Source organism: Miniopterus natalensis, chromosome 1 (assembly GCF_054644295.1).
Source record: "Miniopterus natalensis isolate mMinNat1 chromosome 1, mMinNat1.hap1, whole genome shotgun sequence".
Classification (NCBI taxonomy): domain Eukaryota; kingdom Metazoa; phylum Chordata; class Mammalia; order Chiroptera; family Miniopteridae; genus Miniopterus; species Miniopterus natalensis.
The window spans coordinates 143,765,279-143,787,498 of NC_142081.1; positions in this window are offsets into that span (position 1 = coordinate 143,765,279).

Sequence of the window (22,220 nt, forward strand, 5' to 3'; positions counted from 1 at the left end):
AAAAAAACACAAAAAAAAATCCTCAAAAAACCCTGCATGTGTAGCTGACTTTGTATCTATCTGTTAATGAGATATTAAGCTGTATGTATACTTAGGGTGAAATGCCATGAAACCAAGCAAAGAATTACTGAGGAGTGTATGCTGAAAATTCCTAGATAGCATACAGGGCAGAGAGACATTCAAGGTCTGATCAACAATTTTGGAAAATCCTCATTGATCCCTTTGATTAATGAATCCAGAATATTCAACCTTAGTCATTACACTAACATAAACCCCTAGAGGGTGCTTCCCGTCAAGGTGGCAGTGTAAATACATGAGGAACTTGCCTCCTCCCACAACCTCATCAAAATTACAACTAAAGTACAGAACCACCATCATGCAGAACCACCTGAAATTTAGCAGAACAGAAGTCCTACAACTAAGGATATAAAGAAGAAGCCACATTGACACTGGTAGGAGGAGAGGAGAGGTGGAACAGGCTGGTCCCACACTTACATGTGGCAGATAAAAATCAGGAGGGATATCTCAGCTGCAAAGGTTGCCCCCGAGGAGTGAGGGGTTCCAGCCCCACACCAGAACCCCTAGCCCAATGTTCCAGTGCCAGAAAGAGAAGTCTCCATAGCTTCTGGCTGTAAAATTTAGCAGAGATTGTGGCTGAGTGACACAGAGGCCACTAGAGTCCCAGGCATTCCTCTTAAAGGGCCCATGCACAGACTTACTCAGACTCATTTACTCTGAGCTGCAGCACTGGGCAGCAGCTTGAAAGGCACCAGAGACATATGGGGAAGAACTGAATTGTCTGGAATCAGGGCTAGAGGTGGAGGGGCAGCTTCCTCCCAGGCAGAAATGGCATCAGAGGCCATCGTTCCTTTTCTGAGCCCTCCCCTCACCGAACAAGCAGGTGGGTGCCATACCTGAGTCTCCACCAACCTGGCTAACACTGCTCACCCTGCCCTGTGATTCCCTGAGACATCCCCCACACAAGTTGGGGACAGAGTTGGCCTTGGCATACCTCTCGCCTCTGGCTAAGTGGCCCCAGGCCTAGCACTAGCAGCAGCCATCTGCAGATTGCTTTGTAGCCAGGTGGGCCAGGGCAGGTTGTGGAGAAATAGGGATGCTCATTCACTGTTGGCAAGAATGTAAACTGGTAAAGCCAGTATGGAAAACAGTGTGGAGGTTCCTCAAAAAATTAAGAATAGAGTTACCATATGACCCAATAATCCCTCTTCTGGGTATCTACCTGAAAAATCTGAAAACATTTATTCACAAAGATATATATATGCACCCCTATGTTCATTGCAGCATTATTCACAGTGACCAAGACATGGAAACAACCAAAGTGTCCTGCAATAGAGGATTGGATAAAGAAGATGTGATATATATACAAGATGAAATACTACTCAGCCTTAAGAAAAGATGAAATAGTGCCTTTTGGGACGAGATGGATGGACTTGGAGAATATTATGCTAAGCAAAAGAGGTCAATAAGAAAAATCTAAGAACAACCTGATGTTACCCATCTGTGGGATATAAAACTGAAAGTCATAGAAACAGACAACAATATGGTGGTTACCAGAGGGAAGGAGGTGAGGAGGTAGGAAAGGGTAAAGGGGGCCAAATATGTGGCGATGGAAAATTATTTGACTTTGGGTTGTGAGCACACAATTTATTATACAGATCATGTAGCATAGAAATGTACACCTGAAACCTATATAATCTTATTAACCAATGTCACCCCAATACATTTAATTTAAAAAATAAAATTAAAAATAAAAATAAAAGCAAATAAAAGCATTTGAAACAAACACTGTCGGCCACTACATTACTGTTTCCACTGCAATATCACTTAGTTATCTCTAAGAGCTCAGATGACTTGATAGGCTGGAGAAGGCACAGATGAGATTTCCTCTGGCTTTGCAGGAAAGCCCACTTATCTGCTGAGTGCAGATCCACTGTTTGTCGTGTGTGTGCTGCAAGAGGCTGGTTTTAATTAATGCCTCTATTATCTAAGAATTGTGTTCAGAAAAGTATTGAACTTCACTTTCGCATTCTAGAAGTGTGTGCTCTGTCTCAGCTCCATCCTGTTACTATAATATGGCCCACTCCCTAGGATTGCCCTAAATTTTTATTTCAGAAGAATGGTGACTCTAAATTTCCGCTAGCTGAGTCCTCCCTCTGTGGAGGTTCAGAGTGTGAAGTATAAAACTGAAGTCAAACTGTCTGCATAGAGAAGTGTGGGAAGATTTCAAAAGTTGAAGCTTTAAGAAATGTGTGTGGGAAGGGAACAGAAATTGAAATTATCTGTTAATACCAAATACTAATAGTTATTTTTTTCATCATCGTCAATGTAGCTTTATTACCTCCTACCAGTCCAAGGTATTATTTTAGGCACAGGAGTTATGAAAATACAACGTAAGTGATAATGCCCTGTAAGAGCTTATTGTCTAGTATAGAAGGTGAGACATACAGCTTAAAGGGGAGGGCTTTTTTGCGTCGTTGCTGATATGGGCAGATGAGCTGAGGTGATGAAACGGAACACTATCAGTTATGTGGCACTGCATACGCTGGGTACAGTGCAAAGGAGTGGAATCAAGGATGGTTCTGAGTTAGACATGAGCTTAAGTCTAGTTTCCATCAGTTATCCTCTCAATTCCAAAGTGGCAATATTAAGGTTTTGAGAAGATTAGCAGAATGCTTGCAAATAAATCAAGCATGAAAAGCAATACCTTCAAAATAGATTTTTTTTAAAGAAAGAAAGCTAATAAAGACAAGTAATTTGGTATACAAGGATAAACATAAATAGAAGCCAAATCCTGGGAAAGTCCTACCTCTTTCCCCATAGGCATTGAAGAAGTTAAATATATTTCAGCCAAGTAGTATCTTATGGAGGCAAGAAACAGTTTAAGGAAGTTGCAACAGAAGATCTTTTTTATTTTGCTTTGTTAATTATTGTTTTAATGCAGGAAGAAAGGAAAAACACACAGTCAAGAATATTTCCAAAAGAACATATGTGCTTTTGATGCTTAGAAAAGCGTACTTTAAGTGGCACAATTGAATGACACAGGATTATGTTTCCTACTCTTAATCTCTTCTAGGAAATTGTTTTGGCCAAAAATCAAGAAAGACTCCTTTCGTTTTGCTGAGCCAAATTCATTAATAAAGTATTTTACTAAAGCAATAAAAAGTTCACACCTTTAAGATACAAACAGTAGTCTATTTCCAGAAAAATCCCTTTATTTGCTACTCAACTTAATATTAATTAATAATCAAAGATTATGTACACTGGCTTCTCAAACTTCAGTCACCTGAGTATCTCTCTTTAACTGTTTCAAAGGCCTGAGATTTTCTGTAACTCGCCCACTCTGCTTCCATCTTTTAAAAAGTGGATTTTAAAAATTTGATTCATCTAGGGCCAAGATGCACTGATAATTGAATCTCTCCTTTGAGGTAACCTGTCTCTTTTTTTATCCCAATGTGATGGACAGCAGTAATAACCAATTACAATCTGCATTTTCCTATTTGGACATCAGGAGGCAGGTCTCCATTATTCTGTAAAAGACATTCTAAAGTTTTATGTAGGCAAAAATTCTCATTAAAGTATAAGCTATGATGATTTAAGTGTATTTAGTACTGCCATTTTCGTTTTATACACAAATTTCTGTTGGAATAGAATGGCATAAGGCTTTCTCTATGGCACTTAGGTGTGCCAGTTTAAGTCCACAAGAAGGAAGCCTCAGTAAAATTGTCCAAAATCCTTTTAAAAAAAGAAAACTTCACTGCTGGATTCAGCTGTGAATATACTTTATCTAATCATGATGATGTAAGATGTGTTTATAGGTTCTCAATTCAGTAGACATGAATTTAAGGTTGAACTGAAACTTTGAAGATATAAAATAATGGCATGGTTAAAAGAAATTACAAGACAGAGAGGAGAGGTGAAGATGCAGTAGGGACCCTAATGCCTTCATTTTACACGAGGAGAAACCAAGAGACACTGCCTAAATTGATGAAAAGAGAAGCAGTGAAAGCATTCAGTGGTGATATAGATTACATAACTTGGGAGGTGGGAGGAAAAAGAATGCCAAGCAGTATCATATCAGTAAGCTAAATCCTTCTTTATTCATAGCATGGGGTCATTAGCTACTGTCTAAAGTTGTTACAGGAAAAAAAAAAATACACTTATTATTTGTAAGCCCCAGAACAACCGAACACAGAAACAGCTAAAGTGATCATTTCTGGCTGAATTAGGGGGCAGAGAGTAAAAGTATCAGCTTAGGCTCTGCAAGAGCTCTGCTAAATAAATACTATGTACATATTTTTCCCTTCAAAAACATAATAAAACAAACATATATACATTCTTAATGTCTACTGAAATCACAACATCTTATTTATGTAATAAGGCTTTACAAAAAAAATTTACTGAACACTCTAACAATTAGGGTTCCATTTACCACAATAACCTTGTAGATGGGTTGTGTTGCTATTATTAACTTTCCTCTTCTAATAGATATGAAAATATATTGTTGGCTCCAGGCAAGATAAGTTATTACTGGAGAACATACAGTTTGTAACTGTCCGAGAAAGCTTTGGCTTTACCTAGGTCTTCTGACTTCTAGTTCAGAGCCATTTCCATCAGAGAAACTAAAATGTTTGCTTTCCTGTGACTTGAAAGAGCAGCTAGCCTATCCACCTTGTCTGGGATGTAGCCATGACTGCTGGATTACCAAAAATTCTCTTTGTGTCATCAAGAAGTCATTCAGTCACCAAAGACTTAAGAGCAAATTCTCTTATCAACCCCTTAGCTACATGAGAAAATAATGGGTATACATATTTGGAGACACTTATTATCAGAATGTCTTAAGCTAATAAAATTATTAAAGCTGACATCTAAGCAAATTGCATCACTAAACTCACAATCTTATGACACGTTTTTTATAGTTTAAGGCCATGCTATTTAATAGAAATAGAAATATGTAATTTTAACAGACTGACAGCTGTCAGAGGGGACAGGGCAGGGGAGACTGGATGAAAGACAGTGAAAGGATTTAGCCAAAGAATATATAGGCATAACCAGGAACACAGACAATAGTGTGGTGATGGCCAGAGGCAAGGGGGGTGGGGGGCTGGGTGGAGGTGGGCAAAGGGGGAGGAATATAAAATAGTGTCAACAATAAATAAATAAATAAATGGAACAAAATTTTTTTCAAAGGAAAATAAAATTTCTAGTAGCCACATAAAAAACTGGGACAGATGAAATTAATTATTTCAATGTGTATATAAAATATATATATATTTTTAAAACTATAAAAATATGCACTTTTTTTTCAAACTAAGTCTTGGAAATCAGGTATATATATTTTACACTTACACCCCATCTCCGTTCAAATGCACCACGTTCAGATGTTCAATAGCCATGGTGTTTAAGGTCTACTTTATTAGACAGCACAGGTTCAGGGACTCCAAGGGATCCCAATCCTCAGATTTTTTTTTTTGATTTTTTTGTTTGTTTGTTTAAAATATTACAGATGTCCCTTTTTCTCCCCAATGACCCATTCCACCCTGTCCCATCCCCCTCTCCAGGCCCTCTCCCCAGCATGGTCCCTGTCCTTGGGCTGTGCATATATGCACATAAATTCTTTGGTTACTCTCTCCCCATCCACGAGCCCTCCTCCATCCCTCTGACATTCGTCAGTCTCATCTATGCTCCATGTCATTGAATCTATTCTGTTTATCAGTTTATTAAGTTCTTTAGATTCCACGTATAAGTGAGATCCTGTGCCAATCCTCAGATTTAGAAACTCCAACATCCAAAACTGAAAAGGGAGGTCAGGAAGGCAGGATACTTTAAAATATCAAACAGTTCAGAATCAGTTCTTAGTGATGGGATCAAGGTTTGTCAAACTATCTAATTCTTCAAAATAAAATATTGTTTATATTATCTTTATAAAGAAAATACATCTTAAATTACAAATTCATTGCCCTACAGATATTCCCACTCTTTAGTTTTCTTCTCAAAAAATATTACAACCAGGTTTTTAAATCTAATGTCCTGCATGTGGATCCAGCAGGTATTTCTACTTTGCATCAACAGTGAGATAATTGTTAAGAATATAGTCAAAGATAAGGTAAGATTGTTTTCAGTTTTACCAACCAATCATTAGTTTGCAAATTCATAAAGAAGGAACCACCTGTGAACCAAATTGGATCATGATTCTCTCTCTTACACTATTAATGCTTCCTTGAGGCTATTTCTAATAAAATTGCTGATACCACAGTGAGTGGAAATAAACTTATGACAGAAAAAATCCATTGGTAATGATGTGAAAACCAAGCCTATGTCCTAAAGTCCCCACTCTACAATAAAATTTAAATAGTTACTAGGTGATTGGATGCATCTGTTAGGGCATTCATTCTTTGCTAAGTTAAGAATAGTTCTACTCTTATAACTAGGAGGTAAATTTAAGAAAGCTGAACATACTAGCTGAGCATTAGCCACAAAATACATACATACAAAGTTCCTCACCAACTACATTAAAATTGAAATCAGCATATTTGCAAATATAATTTAATTGGAAAATATAAAGCAAGCTCATCAAACAGATTACTCATTGCTTTGACACATATTCACATATAAATTTATTTTAATAGGCTCATCAGGATACAGTTCTATTAAAGCACCTTTACTATTATGAAATAATTATCACCTGATCTTGAAAATATTTGTCAAAATTGCCTTTTCTAAGTCAAATGCCCCAGAATTCTCTGGTTGCAAACCCTTACCTGTGGACAATCTGCAGTGGATCCTGTGCAGATATGAAATACTCTCCATCTAGGACAATGCTGGTCAGGTTTTTACCAATTCATTCCTTCATTCGTTAGCTCACTCCTTTACATATTCTGTACTCAATCATCTGAACTGAATCTGTGACTCTTTGTCAAGGCTACACACAACTAGGCAACAAAAGTCATTTCAAATATTATCTTCTACATTTCTTGTATTCTACTTGCGTTACTCAACACTCGAGCTGTGTTTCCTGACCATAGCAACATACTCTGCAATCTCTCTTTTCTGTAACATGTTTTATTCAGATAATATAATTACCTTTCTCAAATCTTCTCCAAAGGTTCTCTGAGTAATTTTTCTTCAAGCTCTTGTCTCAAGACTCCTCTTCCTTCCCTCCTTCTTATGTTAATTCTCTATTTAAAAATCTCAAAGAACTATGCAGGCTAGCAAAGATGGAAACCTCCAGAGAAGCTGAGGGGAGGGAAAGAAATGAAATGACAAAACCTCTAACCTCTTTTTAAAAATCAAAAAGACAGGGCCATTCATAATTTAATTATTTATTTTCTCCCATTACACATCCATTTGATAAACATTTTGCGACTAAAAATGTGTCAGAAAAGCAAAAATGAGAGAAAAAAATCCATGCTATTGTGGTGCTCCAGTCTAGTGTGTGTGTGTGTGTGTGTGTGTGTGTGTGTGTGTGTCTGTGTATGTGGGGGGGGTACAGGGGGTTGTTATAATATAGTTCCATTTAAATTTTATTAGTGCCTAGACTAAGACAATTACCATAAAGGAAGAAGAATCAGAAAATTGACAGAATTCTGCAATGTAAGATATGAAAGATGACCAAAGGGGATACATCTTGGATGATTCCCAGATGGATGGCCTCCTTGAATGACTGGCCTTCTTGGTTAAATAGTGTTATTAATGTCAGAAACATAGAAGTGAGTGAAGCTGATAAGTTTAATTTTGAAGAAGTAAAGTGTGCAATACCTATACATACATATATTCCTCCGTGTGGTGATGGAGTAGGAATTAGAAGCCTGGATCTCAGGGGAGGTATCCCAACTGGAAATATAGTTTGGGACATCATAGCATATGCATGGTGGTTAAAGAGAGTGTTGTCACAGGAAGAGTTCACACAGCAAGAATGAAAGAGTAAAAGAGCACTGCTTAAAGAATGGACAAAAGAAAAATCGACATTGAATAGTATTGGGTAGTGACAAACCAAGAGAAAGAAATGTAGCAGAAACAGGTGAAAGTGAGCATCAATAGAGAGCTCAACTCCTGCAAGTTAAACATGCGAGTCCCATTTCAACCAATACATAGATTCATTTGGCACTAGCTATGCTCCAGGTTCCTACCGGATAAATACCCAGTGTCAACTCTGAGCATTTGTGAATAGATCATTTTAAGCAACTGATATGTCGGGGAAATAACATAATGGGTATCTTAACCTAGCATTTTCCTAGATGCTTTAAACTTAATGCCCGCATTTAAAAAGACCATTAGGAAGTAATATTCCTGAGCCCAACTCATTTTTTCCTGCACAAATGCCTTCCCTGAGTGATGCTTTAATGTTATTCCCTCAAGTTTCATAGATAATATATTTATAAAACTCCATTTTGAGCAACAAATATGGGTTCTTTGCAAAATCCTAATTGAAAACATTGCCGGATATGTAACTCCATAGCCATTAAAGACACACAATGGATTAATTTTTGTTTTTATTTTTTACTATTTTATTACTTTTATTTTTATTGAATGTATTGGGGTGACATTGATTGATATAATTATATAGGTTTCAAGTGTACAATTCTATGATACATCATCTGTGTATTGTATTGTGTGTTTACCACCCAAAGTCAAATCTCCTTTCATCACCATTGATCCCCCCTTTACCTGCTTCTACCTCCCCCCCTCCCTCTTTCCCTCTGGTACTGTTGTCTGTGAGGTTTTTTGTTTGTTTTTTTGCTTAATCCCTTCACCTTTTTCACCCAGCCCCCCAACTCCCCTCCACGCTGGGGTTGTCAGTCTGTTCTCCATATCACACAATGGATTTAAATTTGTGCCACCAAAGTTTGTCTCCGCAGATGAGCTGGCATTATTTCTCTTATTAGACAATATAAAGCCAACACAGGGTATGGCAAAAGTAGGTCTGCAGTTGTGAGTATGTGAGACAGAGTTTATTCTTGTATTATTATTTATTAACTATTGATTATTTCCATACAAACAACTGTAAACCTACTTTTTGCCACACCCTGGTATGGCTCCCATTTTGCCAGCTATCAGGAAACTCAGAACTCAATCATTATATTAACTTATTAACTCATAACTAAAAGGTGATATCTGCCTCATAGGTATTTTTATTTGTTAACTTTTAAATTGTTATTTAATTGTTACACCAAACTTAAACACTTCTTAGTTAAAAAAGCAGCTGCAGCCTCCCTCACCTCCTTATTCTCCCCACACTGTTCCTCCCACAAGACCTGGGCACCTGTCAGCAGTGGCCCCAATTATTATAATCCTGGGCATGACTTTCCCGAAAGAAATTCAGAAATGAAATTACATTAAGGAGAAAAATCTAAATATCATCAAGCTCTTGGTCCCTTTAACTCTGCCCAGCAGCAGATATCTACTAACTGGAATAATGATGAATTCTTATCCTTGAAAGAGCTATTTCAGCGCTATAAATAATCAGTTTGGGCTGGGCAGTAATTTGGATAACTAAAAGACACGACAAAATAGTGAAATTTTTTATATCTTCACCCATAGGACACTTGAACACATATAAATAAAATATATAGAATATATATAAATAGAATATATTCTTGAGATTTTATTTATATGTGTTCTGATTTAGAAGTAGCACACATTGCCATGACCTATACAACAATTAAATTGTGAATATTATATATAAATTGTTGTAGAGGTTGTAACAATGGATACCACTTCTAAACAAGAGTATGAAGAAATAAAAATTTTAAAAACTTAGACTATGCCAAAAGGCACATGTTGGGAATGCAAGAAATGAAGCCATTGGTAGGAGGGGAATTTGGTTTTGAATAAAGTGATAGAAATTTGGTACCATCATGATGAAGTTTATACAAAAGTTCCTAGAGATAAAGCCTGATTGTAAATAAGAGTGAGTGTCCATTCTTGTGAGCGTCATCTCTATGTATGGTGCCAGATGGGTACTACACTTATCGGGGTGATCACTTTGCAAGGTATATAAATGTCTAATCACTATGTTGTATACCTGAAACCCATATAATAGTGTATGTCAACTATAATTTTGTTAAAATCATTCTCAATGATTTTAGCATCATAATCCTTATATACTGATTGCTTGGACCCACTCTTGCTATAAACCCCTTACTTAATAGAAGTTTTCTATCTTTATATTTACTATTTAAGGTTAGACATTCAATTAGGACATCACTCCTCTGATATCCTGGAAGATCTGTGATGATGTTTCCCCAACAATGTCATTGTTCTGTTCTCCAAGAATTCTTAGCTTATACTTTAATTTTATCTGTACTTTTCCTGTCTTGGATTTGAGCCAGTGTTTAAAGGCATGACTTCAAGGGATACCAAAAAACGCTGGCTGACTAAGGCAGCCACACAGCTCAAACTCTAGCTCAAATATGCTAGTGATCACACACACACATACATTGTGCACACACATACCTCTTTCCATAAGTACACCATAATTCTCACAACACTTTCTCTTCTTACCTATAAAATGGTATTTTAAATCCACTTCCTCATAGGAAGCTTTTTCAATTATATAACCCTTATCCACATACACTTCTCACAGCCTGACACTCACATATCTTCCCCAGTCATTATCACTCTGGCTTATGGTCCAAGACCCTTCTGAATCTAGTACCATCCACACATTCCAGGTAAAAATTCCCCTTAGTGACCAACAACTAACTTCATTTTCAAAACCCTTTCAATTATCTTCCACTCTCTTTTTAAATCACAATTAACTACATGCAGTTCCCTGACTGTTCCAGATTCTGTGTGTTACTGCCTTCTTCAGAAATGCCCCTTTTCTTAGATCTTTAACCTTAATAACTCTTAATCATCATGATTTTCTCTAAAGACCAATACCATAACTTAAATACTACTCCTTCTGTATCTCATTGCACACTTTACATAAAGTCTATTATATTTCACAATACATTGCAAGTATTTTTAATATAAAAATATATTTATATATTTAACCTATGTTTTTCATATTTATATAACCTACCCCAAGCCCCTATTCCCATGGGGCTGGAAAGAACTCTACCATGGCATAGGACTAGCCTAAATGGTCACTCAGTACATGTTTATGGAATGAATGATTGATCTTACTATAATGTATTGCATATCAAAGTTTCCAAATCAAGTCATTAGGCTTTGTTATAATTATAGCTATATTACTAGGTAGAAAGAAAATTAAATTGGCACTAAAATTTAATAAAACCAACCTTAACAGGGAAGCCTAGTTTAAAATTTCTTCTAGCTACTTGTCCTAATAACCCAGTAATATAACAATGGTGACAGTCATTCACTTATTAAATGAATTATTTATCAAGCACTTAGGGTATCCCAGACACTGCAAATATGTCAGAAGTAACCTAATAAGACAGGCTGCCACTTAGAGGCCAGAAGAAAAGATGAAAAATCATTCAATTGCCTAAAATTGGAATTAAAATGATGAAGTGAGACTGCAAACACAAATATGGTCCCACACATATTTCACTTCTGAAAAGAAAGCAAACCTGTTGTTCTGCAAAAGCAAGATGATGGTGCCCGACTGATCAATGATTCTCTCCCTTCATTGATGTTTCTATCTCTCACTCCCTTCCTCTCTCTGAAATCAATAAAAATATATTTTTTAAAAAGATGATGAAAAAGAATATATCTTTTTATTTCTCCACTGCTTGCCCCTCTCAGAACAAGGATATGAACCAACTAAAACATTGAGCATGAGTCCTGCTGCTGCATGGATTCTATTTTGAGGGAAGCAAAATGATACTCATGCATCTCCTTCCCCTGGACCTCATACCTCTCTTTCTACATCTATATAGAGACTGCAACACTCAGAAAACAACCGGCCAGGAAGTAGGAACAGGTCTTGAGCACATGCATGAAAAGAATCGGAGGAGTAGAATATCCTGGATATCATGATTTCCATCTAGTGCTCTGATTCAAATTGTTACAAAAGGAAGTTGGGGTGGGGGAGCTTGAGAAGTAGTGTCACATGGTCGAACCTCAGTAGGGCTGCATTAGGTAAAAGTCTGCCAGACTCCAGCAACAAAGTGGAAACTGTGCGACAGACCATTGGCCCTCTTTTCATGCATATGAGAAGATTGAACAAACACGACAAACGCTCAAGTGGCTGGGATCAAAGGCTATCTATACACTATATTTGTTTATAAAAACCAGGTATAGATCTATTTCTTTCAAGGAAGAGTATAACAGCAAGCTAGTTAAACACAATGCAGGACAGGAAAGAGTGTAGGTCTGAAACTGACTTACCATGAGAATCAGGGGAGGAGGCTGGAGAAGACAGGACCTCCGTGACAGAGAGAGCCACATGAAGAGCAGAGGTTAGGGGGCAATGGCAGTGTGTGAGGCAGTGCTTGGAAGACTCCAAGTGAACCAAACACAACAAAGGGATTTAAATTCTCTTTTGAGACAGTAAAGTATAGAAAAGAAAAAAAGGCAGAAGGCAAATAAAACAAAAAATGAGAAAAGGCCTGTAATAATTATAAAAGATGTATTTTTTAATTAGAAAAAAAATATATACAATAATTTTATAATCTTGATGAAATGGATGACTTCATAGGGAAATATAAGTAGCTCATATTTACTCAAGAAGAAATAAAAAAACCTGAAACTGCAAAAAATGGCACTTTCCTCTCTTCTGTGTACATCCTCCTGCCTAACAAATTGGGGGCTAAAATGGGTATGAATTCAGGGCAGGGAAAGAAGTTTTAGTTCTGTCCCTCAGCCCAGCAAACCAGAGCTCTCTAATGAAATTCTCCACCAAGCCTGGCTAACAGCATTGCTTTAGCAAATATCTTCCCTGAGTGCCTTGGGGAGAAAAGTGCTGTGGTTTAAGGGAGGCTCTAGTTCTCCTGGGACTCCTTGAACAATGCTGTCTATTAGCCCAATCTTGCTGTAAGTTATTAAGAACATTCCAGTGGGCTCTTCTTCCCTCATTTGTAATTATCTCTCTGAGTCCCCTTTTCTCTTTCCTCATTAAGATGTTATATTAGTTTGCTTGGGCTGTCAAAAAAACAAAACAAAACAACAAAAAACAATAGCAACAACAAATACCCACCTCAAGCAGGGTGGTCTAAACAACAGAATTGTCTTTTCTAACAGTTCTGGTGGCTGGAAGTTCCAGATCAAGGCGCTGGGTTGGCTTCCTCAAGGCCTCTGTCCTTGACTTACAAATGGTCACTTTCTCACTGCATCCCTCATGTCTTTTTCTGTGTGTCTTAACCTCTTCTTAAAAAGATACCAGTCAGATTGGGTAGGTAAATTTAACCATAATTAACTCTCATCTCCAAATACAGTTACCTTCTGAGGTAGTAGGGCTTCAATATATGAATTTTGAGGGGACACAAGTCAGCCCATAATAGATGCTTTCAAACAATGTTGATGTACATTGCATGAGTTTAGGTTTCCCAGGTGCTTAGCCTATGACCTTCCACTGAAATCTCTACTCATTTTACTCCACTTTATATTTGGTCACATGTGACTATGAACATGTTGCCTCTTACCTCTGTATGGATATAAAATTTCCAGTTTTGTAAAATAAAAGATTTGACTAGATATAGATAAAATGTATAGTGTCCTCAAGCTTAACAGAGCAGAATCCTAATTCATTGTGTATAAATTCAGACAGATGTTATAGTGAGAGAGCAAGAGGCTGAAGGAAAAATAGTGTCAAAGCTCAAAAGAAGGAGATAGCTGAGTTTTTTGCAGTAAGTGGATGCCCCATCCTTCTTGCTCCAGCCCTACCAAGGCAGGACGAGGAGAGAGAGGAGGGCACAGCACTTCTGCCTTGACCTCTGAATCTCTCAAAAAGGCTGGTCCATAACCAATGGGCTGTGGATTTCTCATTTTTCACTGACATATTGAGCATAAAATGTTATTTCAGCTTACCTAGCTGCCTACATATATACTTGCATAGAACTCCTCACATGTACCTATATAGTTTACAGGGTTTACTTGGCAAATGCCATGTTTTGTTGTTTTACTTTTTTTCACTTTTAACATCTCTGGAAATGGAATACATCTTAAAATCATGTTAGCCAAGCAGCAGTCATGATGGAGTTGTCACTGCCTGGACATGTATATATAAATACTTAAAGAATGGGTATGAAATTTGTAAGAAATTATTGGAGACAATAGTCAATTACCTTTTTTAAATGTGCTATCACCAAGTTCTTGATGACACAGAAGATAATATTTGAGAGGGGGGAGGAAGGAAAAAAACACCTAAATTGAGTGTTAAAAAAATAAATCTCACAACAATGTGAATGTATTTAAAAACAGTTTAAAAACTACACTTTATGCTATGTGTAGTTTACCACAATAAAGAAGAAAATAAGACACATCAGAAGAGCCAGATTCTAAATATGAAGATGTTTAGGAAATATACTAGCCAATTTATTTCACTTTTTCCTTTCCCTACATGCACAAGAGTAATATATGATAAAAACTAATGTCTAAATAAGACTAAACAAGATCTTCTAATAAATTTAGAATAAATGTGATAAATGAGAAGAAAACACCATGTCATAGCTTAATTGGAAATCTTTTCTTCCTAGGGGTACATGAAATACTAATGTGTCTTACAGTCAATGCATCGATTAAATGTAGTACTTAATGAGGCTCTGCTACGAGTCAGGCACTGTGGTGAGAACTGAGAATATCAAGTGAACATGGCCTTGCCCCTCATGAGTTGACATAATCTTAGTATATACAGTTACTAGAAAATATAGTAAGAGCCCGGCTGGGCGTGGCTCAGCAGTTGACCGTTGGCCTAGGATCCAGGAGATTGAGGTTCGATTCCCAGTCAGGGCACATGCCCGGGTTGTGGGCTTGATCCCCAATGACTCTTTCGTTATTGATGTTTCTGTCTCCCTCCCCCTCTCCTTTCTTCTCTCTGAAGTCAATAAAGATATATTAATATATATATATTAAGAAAAATAATTACATGAAAAATGGCCCTAGAAGAGGGGGAAATATGTGCACTTGGAGCATATCTCAGGGTCTGACCTCACCTGGGGGACCACAGAAGCCCTCCTTGAAGAAATGATCCCCAACCTAGGACAGGAGGATGAGAAGGAGCTAACTAGGAGTGAGAAACAATGACCTCCACAGAAAGGAGTAGCAGGTACAAAAGCCTGAAAGTTCAGATTTCCAGTTGGCAAACCCCCCGTCTTCCCAGGTTACGAAGGTTGTGGGTTGATATATTCACAGCGGCATTTTTTTTCACAGTAGCATCTTGAGGAGAGTTGTATTTCAGCATTTGCATCTTTGCTTGTATGCTGCAGGAATTTCCTCTGGGTGTTTTTTAGTAAAACATCTGCGACGTTTCACAAATTCCCCTCATGTGCAAGGGTGTTTGAGTGGCAAGAACTCTGCCTTACTTTGGCAGTTTTATAAGCCTGCTGTCCAATGGGTGCATTGCAATTCCACCACTTAAGGAAGGTCCTCCTATTTTTATACATTGGTCTACTTTGAGTCTACTGTCTTTTCAGGCAACTTATTCTTCTTAAGCTGTTTAGTGCCAGAACAAGATGTGTCTCTCTGAGAAGAAATGTCCTTAAATTGTAGTTGAAATTATTTTTTCAGCCAAGCAGATTAATCTTTGAATCACATGTGTAGTCTCCTAAGAAATTTAAAACATTATACACATTATTCATATTAGTTATTTATACTTGCTTTTATTTCTCTGTTGATCTGATGGATCTATTTGCACAGATCTCAACTCCACACACACACACAAAAGATAATATGATAACAACAAAAATAACCATAATAGATTAGATGGTTAATTTTATGTAACAACTTGACTGGGTCATGGGCTGTCTAGATTTTGTTAAACATTGTCTTATTCTGCTTTGGCCGTTAAAATAAAATGTCATAAACTGAATGGCTTATAAACAACAAAAATTTATTTCTCACAGTTCTGGAGCCTGGGAAGTCCAAGATTAAGGCACCAACTGATTCAGTGTCTGTTGAGGTCCCACTTCCTAGATGGCCCTTTTTTTGCTGTTACTTCACATGGTGGAAAGGGCAAGGGATCGTAATAAGGTCTTTTATACAAGGGCACTAATCCCATCCATAAAGGTGTCATTCTCATGACCTAATCACTCCCAAAGTGCCCACCTCCTAATAACATCCCTTGGGGGTTAGGATTTCAACATACGAATTTTGGAGAGACTTAAATGTGCAGTCCACTATAAATATGATTTCTGAGTGTATCTGGGGTGGTGGGAGGGTTCTGGATGAAAGTTAACACTTGAATTGGTGGACTGAGTAAAGCAGATCACCCTCTCCAATGTGGATGGCACTCATTGAGGACCTCAATAGAATAAAACCCTGAAAAGAAAAAAAAAAAAGAAAGAAAGATAGGATGCTTTCTGCTTGACATTCTGCGAGCTGAGACATCAATCTGCTACTTTTGGGCTTGAACTCAGATTGGAATTAACACCATTTGCTCTCCTAGGTCTCCCATTTGCCTACTTCAGAACTTACACTTACTTCTCAGCCTCCATAGTATAGAAAGCAACTCCTTACAACAAATATGTGTGTGTATATACATATATATACACATATATGTGTGTATGTATACATATATACACACATACATATGTGTATGTGTGTGCGTGTGTGTGTGTGTGTGTGTGTGTGTGTGTGTGTATATATCTATCTCCTATTTGTTTTGTTTCCCTAGAAAACCCAAACTAGTTTAATAGCTAACAAAAATAGAGTCCTTCATAAGTCCCAGGTACTATCTGAATGTATTTACATTAAGTCCAATTAACCTGAAAAGAATCCATAGGTGGTACTTTTTATCTTCATTTTGCAGATAAATAGAAAATGAAGCTTAGAAAGATCACGTAGATTTCCAAAGGTCGGCTAATGTATTCAACTTCTTAAAACCAATGTGGTTTTTAAATTTATTTTACAAACACTAATGTAGTATATATGCCAAACATGGCTCTAAACATTATCCAAATACTTTAGTGATGCCCTCTGGGGCAGACATGGAGGATAAGTAACTTACCATAAAAAAACACAATCAGGCAGGATTTAAACCCAGATCATCAAACCCAGAGGTCTGAGCCTAATCATTAGGTCCCAGCCATTAGAGGCCAGACTTGCCAACAATTTCAGCTCTACAAATTATCAGCTTTATTTCCTTGGTAGGTTCGTTTAATCAGAATTAAACTCTGAGCCTCAATTTTCTAACCTATAAAACAGCAACTACACAGAAAATCAAATGAGATGATACACATTTCATTATTATTTTATTAGTCATCATGATCATTTTTAGTGTACCACTTTATAACCAATGATTAAAGATATGCTGTGTTAATTTGGTAATGAATGCTTACAACTATGGCTGCTTCATTAAAACTATTGCACATTGTTACCATTTTAAGATGTTCTGTGTATCGTTAAGTATTATTCCACTGTGTAAATGTACCATAGCCTTTATCCACTCAAGGATGGGCCTGGAGAGTATTGGGTTAAGTGAAATAAGCCAGTCAGAGAAAGACAAGTACCATATTATTTTACTCATATGTGCAATCTAATGAACAAAGTTAACTAACAAAGTGGAGAAAGACTCATGGATATAGGGAGCAGACTGACAGCTGTCTGAGGGGAGGAAGTTGGCAGCTTGGTGAGAGGGGTGAAGGAATTAAGCAAAGAAAAAAAGACTCGGACACAGACAACAATATGGTGGTTGCCAGAGGGAAGGGGATCGGGGGGAGGTAGAAGATAAAGAGGGGATAAATGGGGAAGGAGACTTGACTTGGGATGGTAAACACACAATACAATATACAGATGATGTATTGTAGAACTATATATTTGAAACCTATACAATTTTATTAATCAATGTCACTCCAATAAATTCAATAAAAAATTTATTCTGTGTAAATGAAGCTTTATCATCTATTACTTATTTTGCAGGCTTGGCTCTGCGCCTCAATCCTTAATAAGAATAAAGAGGGAGGAAAGAACAAAGGGATCAGGGTGAAGTGCCAGGAGACAAAGGAATGGCTTAGAAATCCATTCCGAGTCACGGATCTCTCTCGAGAGGTAGGGCCAAGGTTTATGTTACCACCCCCCCACATCACTGTCCAAGAATTGAGGCCATTTTTTTTTCAATCTGTCTTGGAGTGTAGAACAAGTGCCAACAGCAATCCAAATAGGCCTAGTGCCCTTTTCTAAATCCTTTCTTCAAGGTGGTACAATCCAAACATACTACCCAAGCAAGGATATAAATAAGAAGACAGTAAGTACATAAAACACTAATCACAAAATACTCATGTTCGTCACCAATTAAGCACAATCAGGTAACTAAAGCCTTCCTGTCTCACCTGAAGCTTCAGAGTACGTGGCCATCCATTATTTGACTGATCTGCCACCTCGGTTTGTTATTGGCCATGGGATCTTATAGCTCTGTTTTCTTTTTCCCAACCCCTCCACCTCTGGGAAAACTTCAGGGTATTTTTCCAGCTAAAGTCTAAACCTCATTTTGCTGCATGCAACTTTTTTTTCTCATCAACTCCCACTCTAAATGCTTTAATCCAAAAAAATATGTGAGTTGCCATGGTGACTCCCATTGTAGTTAGAAGTTTTTGTAAGTTGCTGTCATCTTCTTGTTATATTTCAGTCTTAAAAGTTCCAGCAACAAGAAAAACAAAGAAATGTTTAATTTGTTAGAACAGAAAGTGAAGTGCTTAGCAATTTATAAGCAAAGTGAAATAGCTGGGGAGTGGGCACCATGGGGGGCACTCAGGACCCCTAGGGAAGGTAGCAACCCACAAATGCGGACTGCTGGGTGAAGCATTTCTAAAGGAGCAGGTGCCGACGCAAAACAAAGATCTTCCTGGTCTTTTTAGCTTAAATGATCTCAGTTCTTAGGGGCCTAAATAAATGACTGAATACATGAGCCAAAGCAAATCTCCAGTAAAAACTTGAAAGACCAGGATTCCGCAAACTATAATTCACAGAACAAATATGTCCTGCCTCCTAGTTTTTAAATAAAGCTTTATTGGAACACAGCCATGTCCATTCCTTTATATATTGCCTATGGGTGCTTTTGCACTGCAGTAGCAGAGTTGAGCAGTTGCAGTAGAGACCATAGCACTTACAAGCATAAAACATTTATTATCTTGCCCTTTATAAAAGTTGACTGACACCTACTAGAGGGCGGGGAAGAGGCAAAAGAGTTAAGGGAGAGAAAGGGTGGCCTGCACAGTTCAGAATCTTACTCAAATATTTGCCTTTTGTCCCTTGGTTTTCCCTATCCCATTATTTACATCCAGATTTTGAGCTCTAAGTCAGGAGAAGTCTACTTCCATCCTGTGTTAGCTTCGGTCCTCCAAGGAGCAGATACCATGACAACATTAGGCTTTCAAGAAGAGAGTTACTGGAGACAAGCAGTGTGAGGGGCCAATGGGTGGAGGCTGAAGGAGATAGAGAAAGTCTTCAGAGTGGCCTGTAGGTCTGACTTCTGTGGGACAAGAAAGAAAGGAAGGAGGGTCAGTAGAAAGTCTTACACAGCAGTACAGCTTTAAAAGGCCTCAGCCAGGCTCAAAAAGAGTCTGCAAGAAAAGTCACACACAAGAAGTCTGTCCCTGCAGGAATGGGTCTGCCAGAAACAGGGCCCTGTGCACAGCCATGGAGGATTCAGAAGGCGGCCATGGGTCCATCCTTCAGTTACGCTCCCCACATCAGATCCATGCTCATGGCTCTCATGCCGCCCCCATGCTACCAGCTCAGATTTATCATATTTCCAACCTGCCCACAATTGTTGAGAGGCGAATGTGTATATAGAGCCCTACGTTCAAGTTTAGTGATGGGGGAGGAAGAACACAAAAGATAAAAAATTTACTGACAAGTTCAAAGCAGGGTGAAGGTAACTGGAATTACCGACAAGCAGACAACAATGATTTCTGAGTTTTCTCTGCAATTGTTTGTTAGGCTCTCAGAGCACATGTAAACCTGGAAACTCCTCTCCTGACTTTGTTCTGAGCCCTCTGACTCAAAGGACCACAGAATAAAGGGTCTATGTTACGCTGGCTCTCCAGTCCCTGTGCTCTGGGCTCTCTCTCTGCTGTCAAAGTGCAGACTGACGGAGTACAGATGTTATACACACGAAGTGCAGCAGATGTCAAACTGCTTCCGAGTTTCCAGCCATTGTTCCTGCTTTACAGTGGAAATACGCAGAGATGGAAAAGGGATTTCAAAAAGATGAATCCTCTATATAATGTTATTTCACTGTGCAAATGCTTGGCATCTTTCATTGCTTCTCTTTTGTTCTCTGCCCAATCTCCGTTTGATAAAATCTGACTGAGGAGTCACTGTGATCACTAACTGTACAGTGAAAATAATATAGCCCAGTATCACTCCAAAAGGGCTACAGTATTGTTAAATAAACGTGTGAATGGATGGAGTTAATGTCGAGCATGTATTTTTGCTCTCTGTTCAAGCAACTTAAAAGGATGACCTGGAATCTCAAGAACTTGTTGGCTACAGTTTTAAAAAGCAGAATTCTTCTGGAATGCACTTTAGTTTCAGAATTAAAAGACACCTTTCTTCAGCAGGAAGGAAAATCAGCAGGTCAGCCTTCTTTCATTGTTTTCTTAGTGATACCTTGGAGATCAAAGCAACAGACCCAGATATTTGTTCATCTCAAATGTATGTCACCCTTCTCATGCCCCGGCTCCTCACTGCCATTTAACAAAGCACTGTCACCCTTTGTCTTTTCCCTTACAGTCCTAATTGGTATTAGGAAGAAAAGAGAGAAAAGGACAAGTAGCTTTCTGCTCCCCAGAAGTTAAAAGCTGGTAGCTTTCAAGGACCTCCTACCTCTGCTCTGTGGTTTTCTTGCCTTAGTAACAAGTTTCTTAATATTTGCTGGTAAAAATTCTGCTAATTACATAAGAGAAAGAAAAAGACCCAAATGCCCAGACTTTAATTTATCATCCACTGTACAAAAAGTACTAAGAGCTATATTAATGAGCATCATATTTACAGATGTATTTTTAAGGTCAATCATTCACACCTTACATAAGACCCAGACTTACTGACGATAGTGATTTTGTAAAATGTATTCTGAAGTTGAGCCTCCCACAATCTCACCACCCACAGCACCCATCCCAGGAAAAGTGAGGGTGTGAGATTCAAATTTACTGAAGATACATAAAACATGAATTTTTTAAAAATCATAATTAAAATTAATTCTTGATTACAGCTGTCAATATATAGATAATTCTGTCCTTAATAATAGATTTGTCCCTTTTTCAGTCCTATCTACTTTATAACAATGTACACATCTGTGCACTTACACATATATATAAATTACTATGACCAAGAGAGTTATTGATTAAAGAAAAATCAGATTATTTCTCCTGTTACTTATCCTATCTCATTTGAGGTCAGTGATTTCCAATCTTTTTAGCTGCCATGTGCCCTTTTAATTATTATTTTTTTCTATGTGTCCCATGTTTTGAAATGGTCTATTAAATGATCAAACTTAATTAAATAGAAATTTATTTTTTCTAATTTTATTCATCCAGGGACATGTAAGTGTTCATTGGAGCTTCCAAATGCTTTTGATAGTTAATAACCATGAATTGATATAATTTTAGCTTGAAGACAAGAGAAAAGGTTTTAGCCAGCAGCTGGAGATGTACAGGTTCCATAAGGTTTTTAAAAATAAGGAACATGGCCTGCAGGTCTCCATTACTAACCTCATGAATCCCCAAAGAGCTAGGGACGCTGTCGAGAAACATTGCTCCAGGATGGTGGAGCTGTTTCTCAGCCTTCCTTCCACTCCAGTATCCAGGACCTACAACCCACTCTCGTAAGTAACCATTGGGGCAGATTCAGTCCACACAGCTCCACAGGCACGAATGTGCCAGAATCCTGGGGAGAAAACAGGCCCTGTTGAGAAGAGAGAAAGTGTGAGTTGAAAAGGCATCACAAGCTACTCTGACAGGACCCTCACTTCACCTCCTTAGTTGAAAATGACTGCTGGAAGTTATATAATTACTGACTAGAAAGGGAGTATATTTATTCAGTTATGACAATTAAACCCTTTTCTATGAACCCTGGATGTAGCCAGATCGCTAGGAAAATTCTCATGATCTGAAATATTTTTATTATTTTCTCTGTAT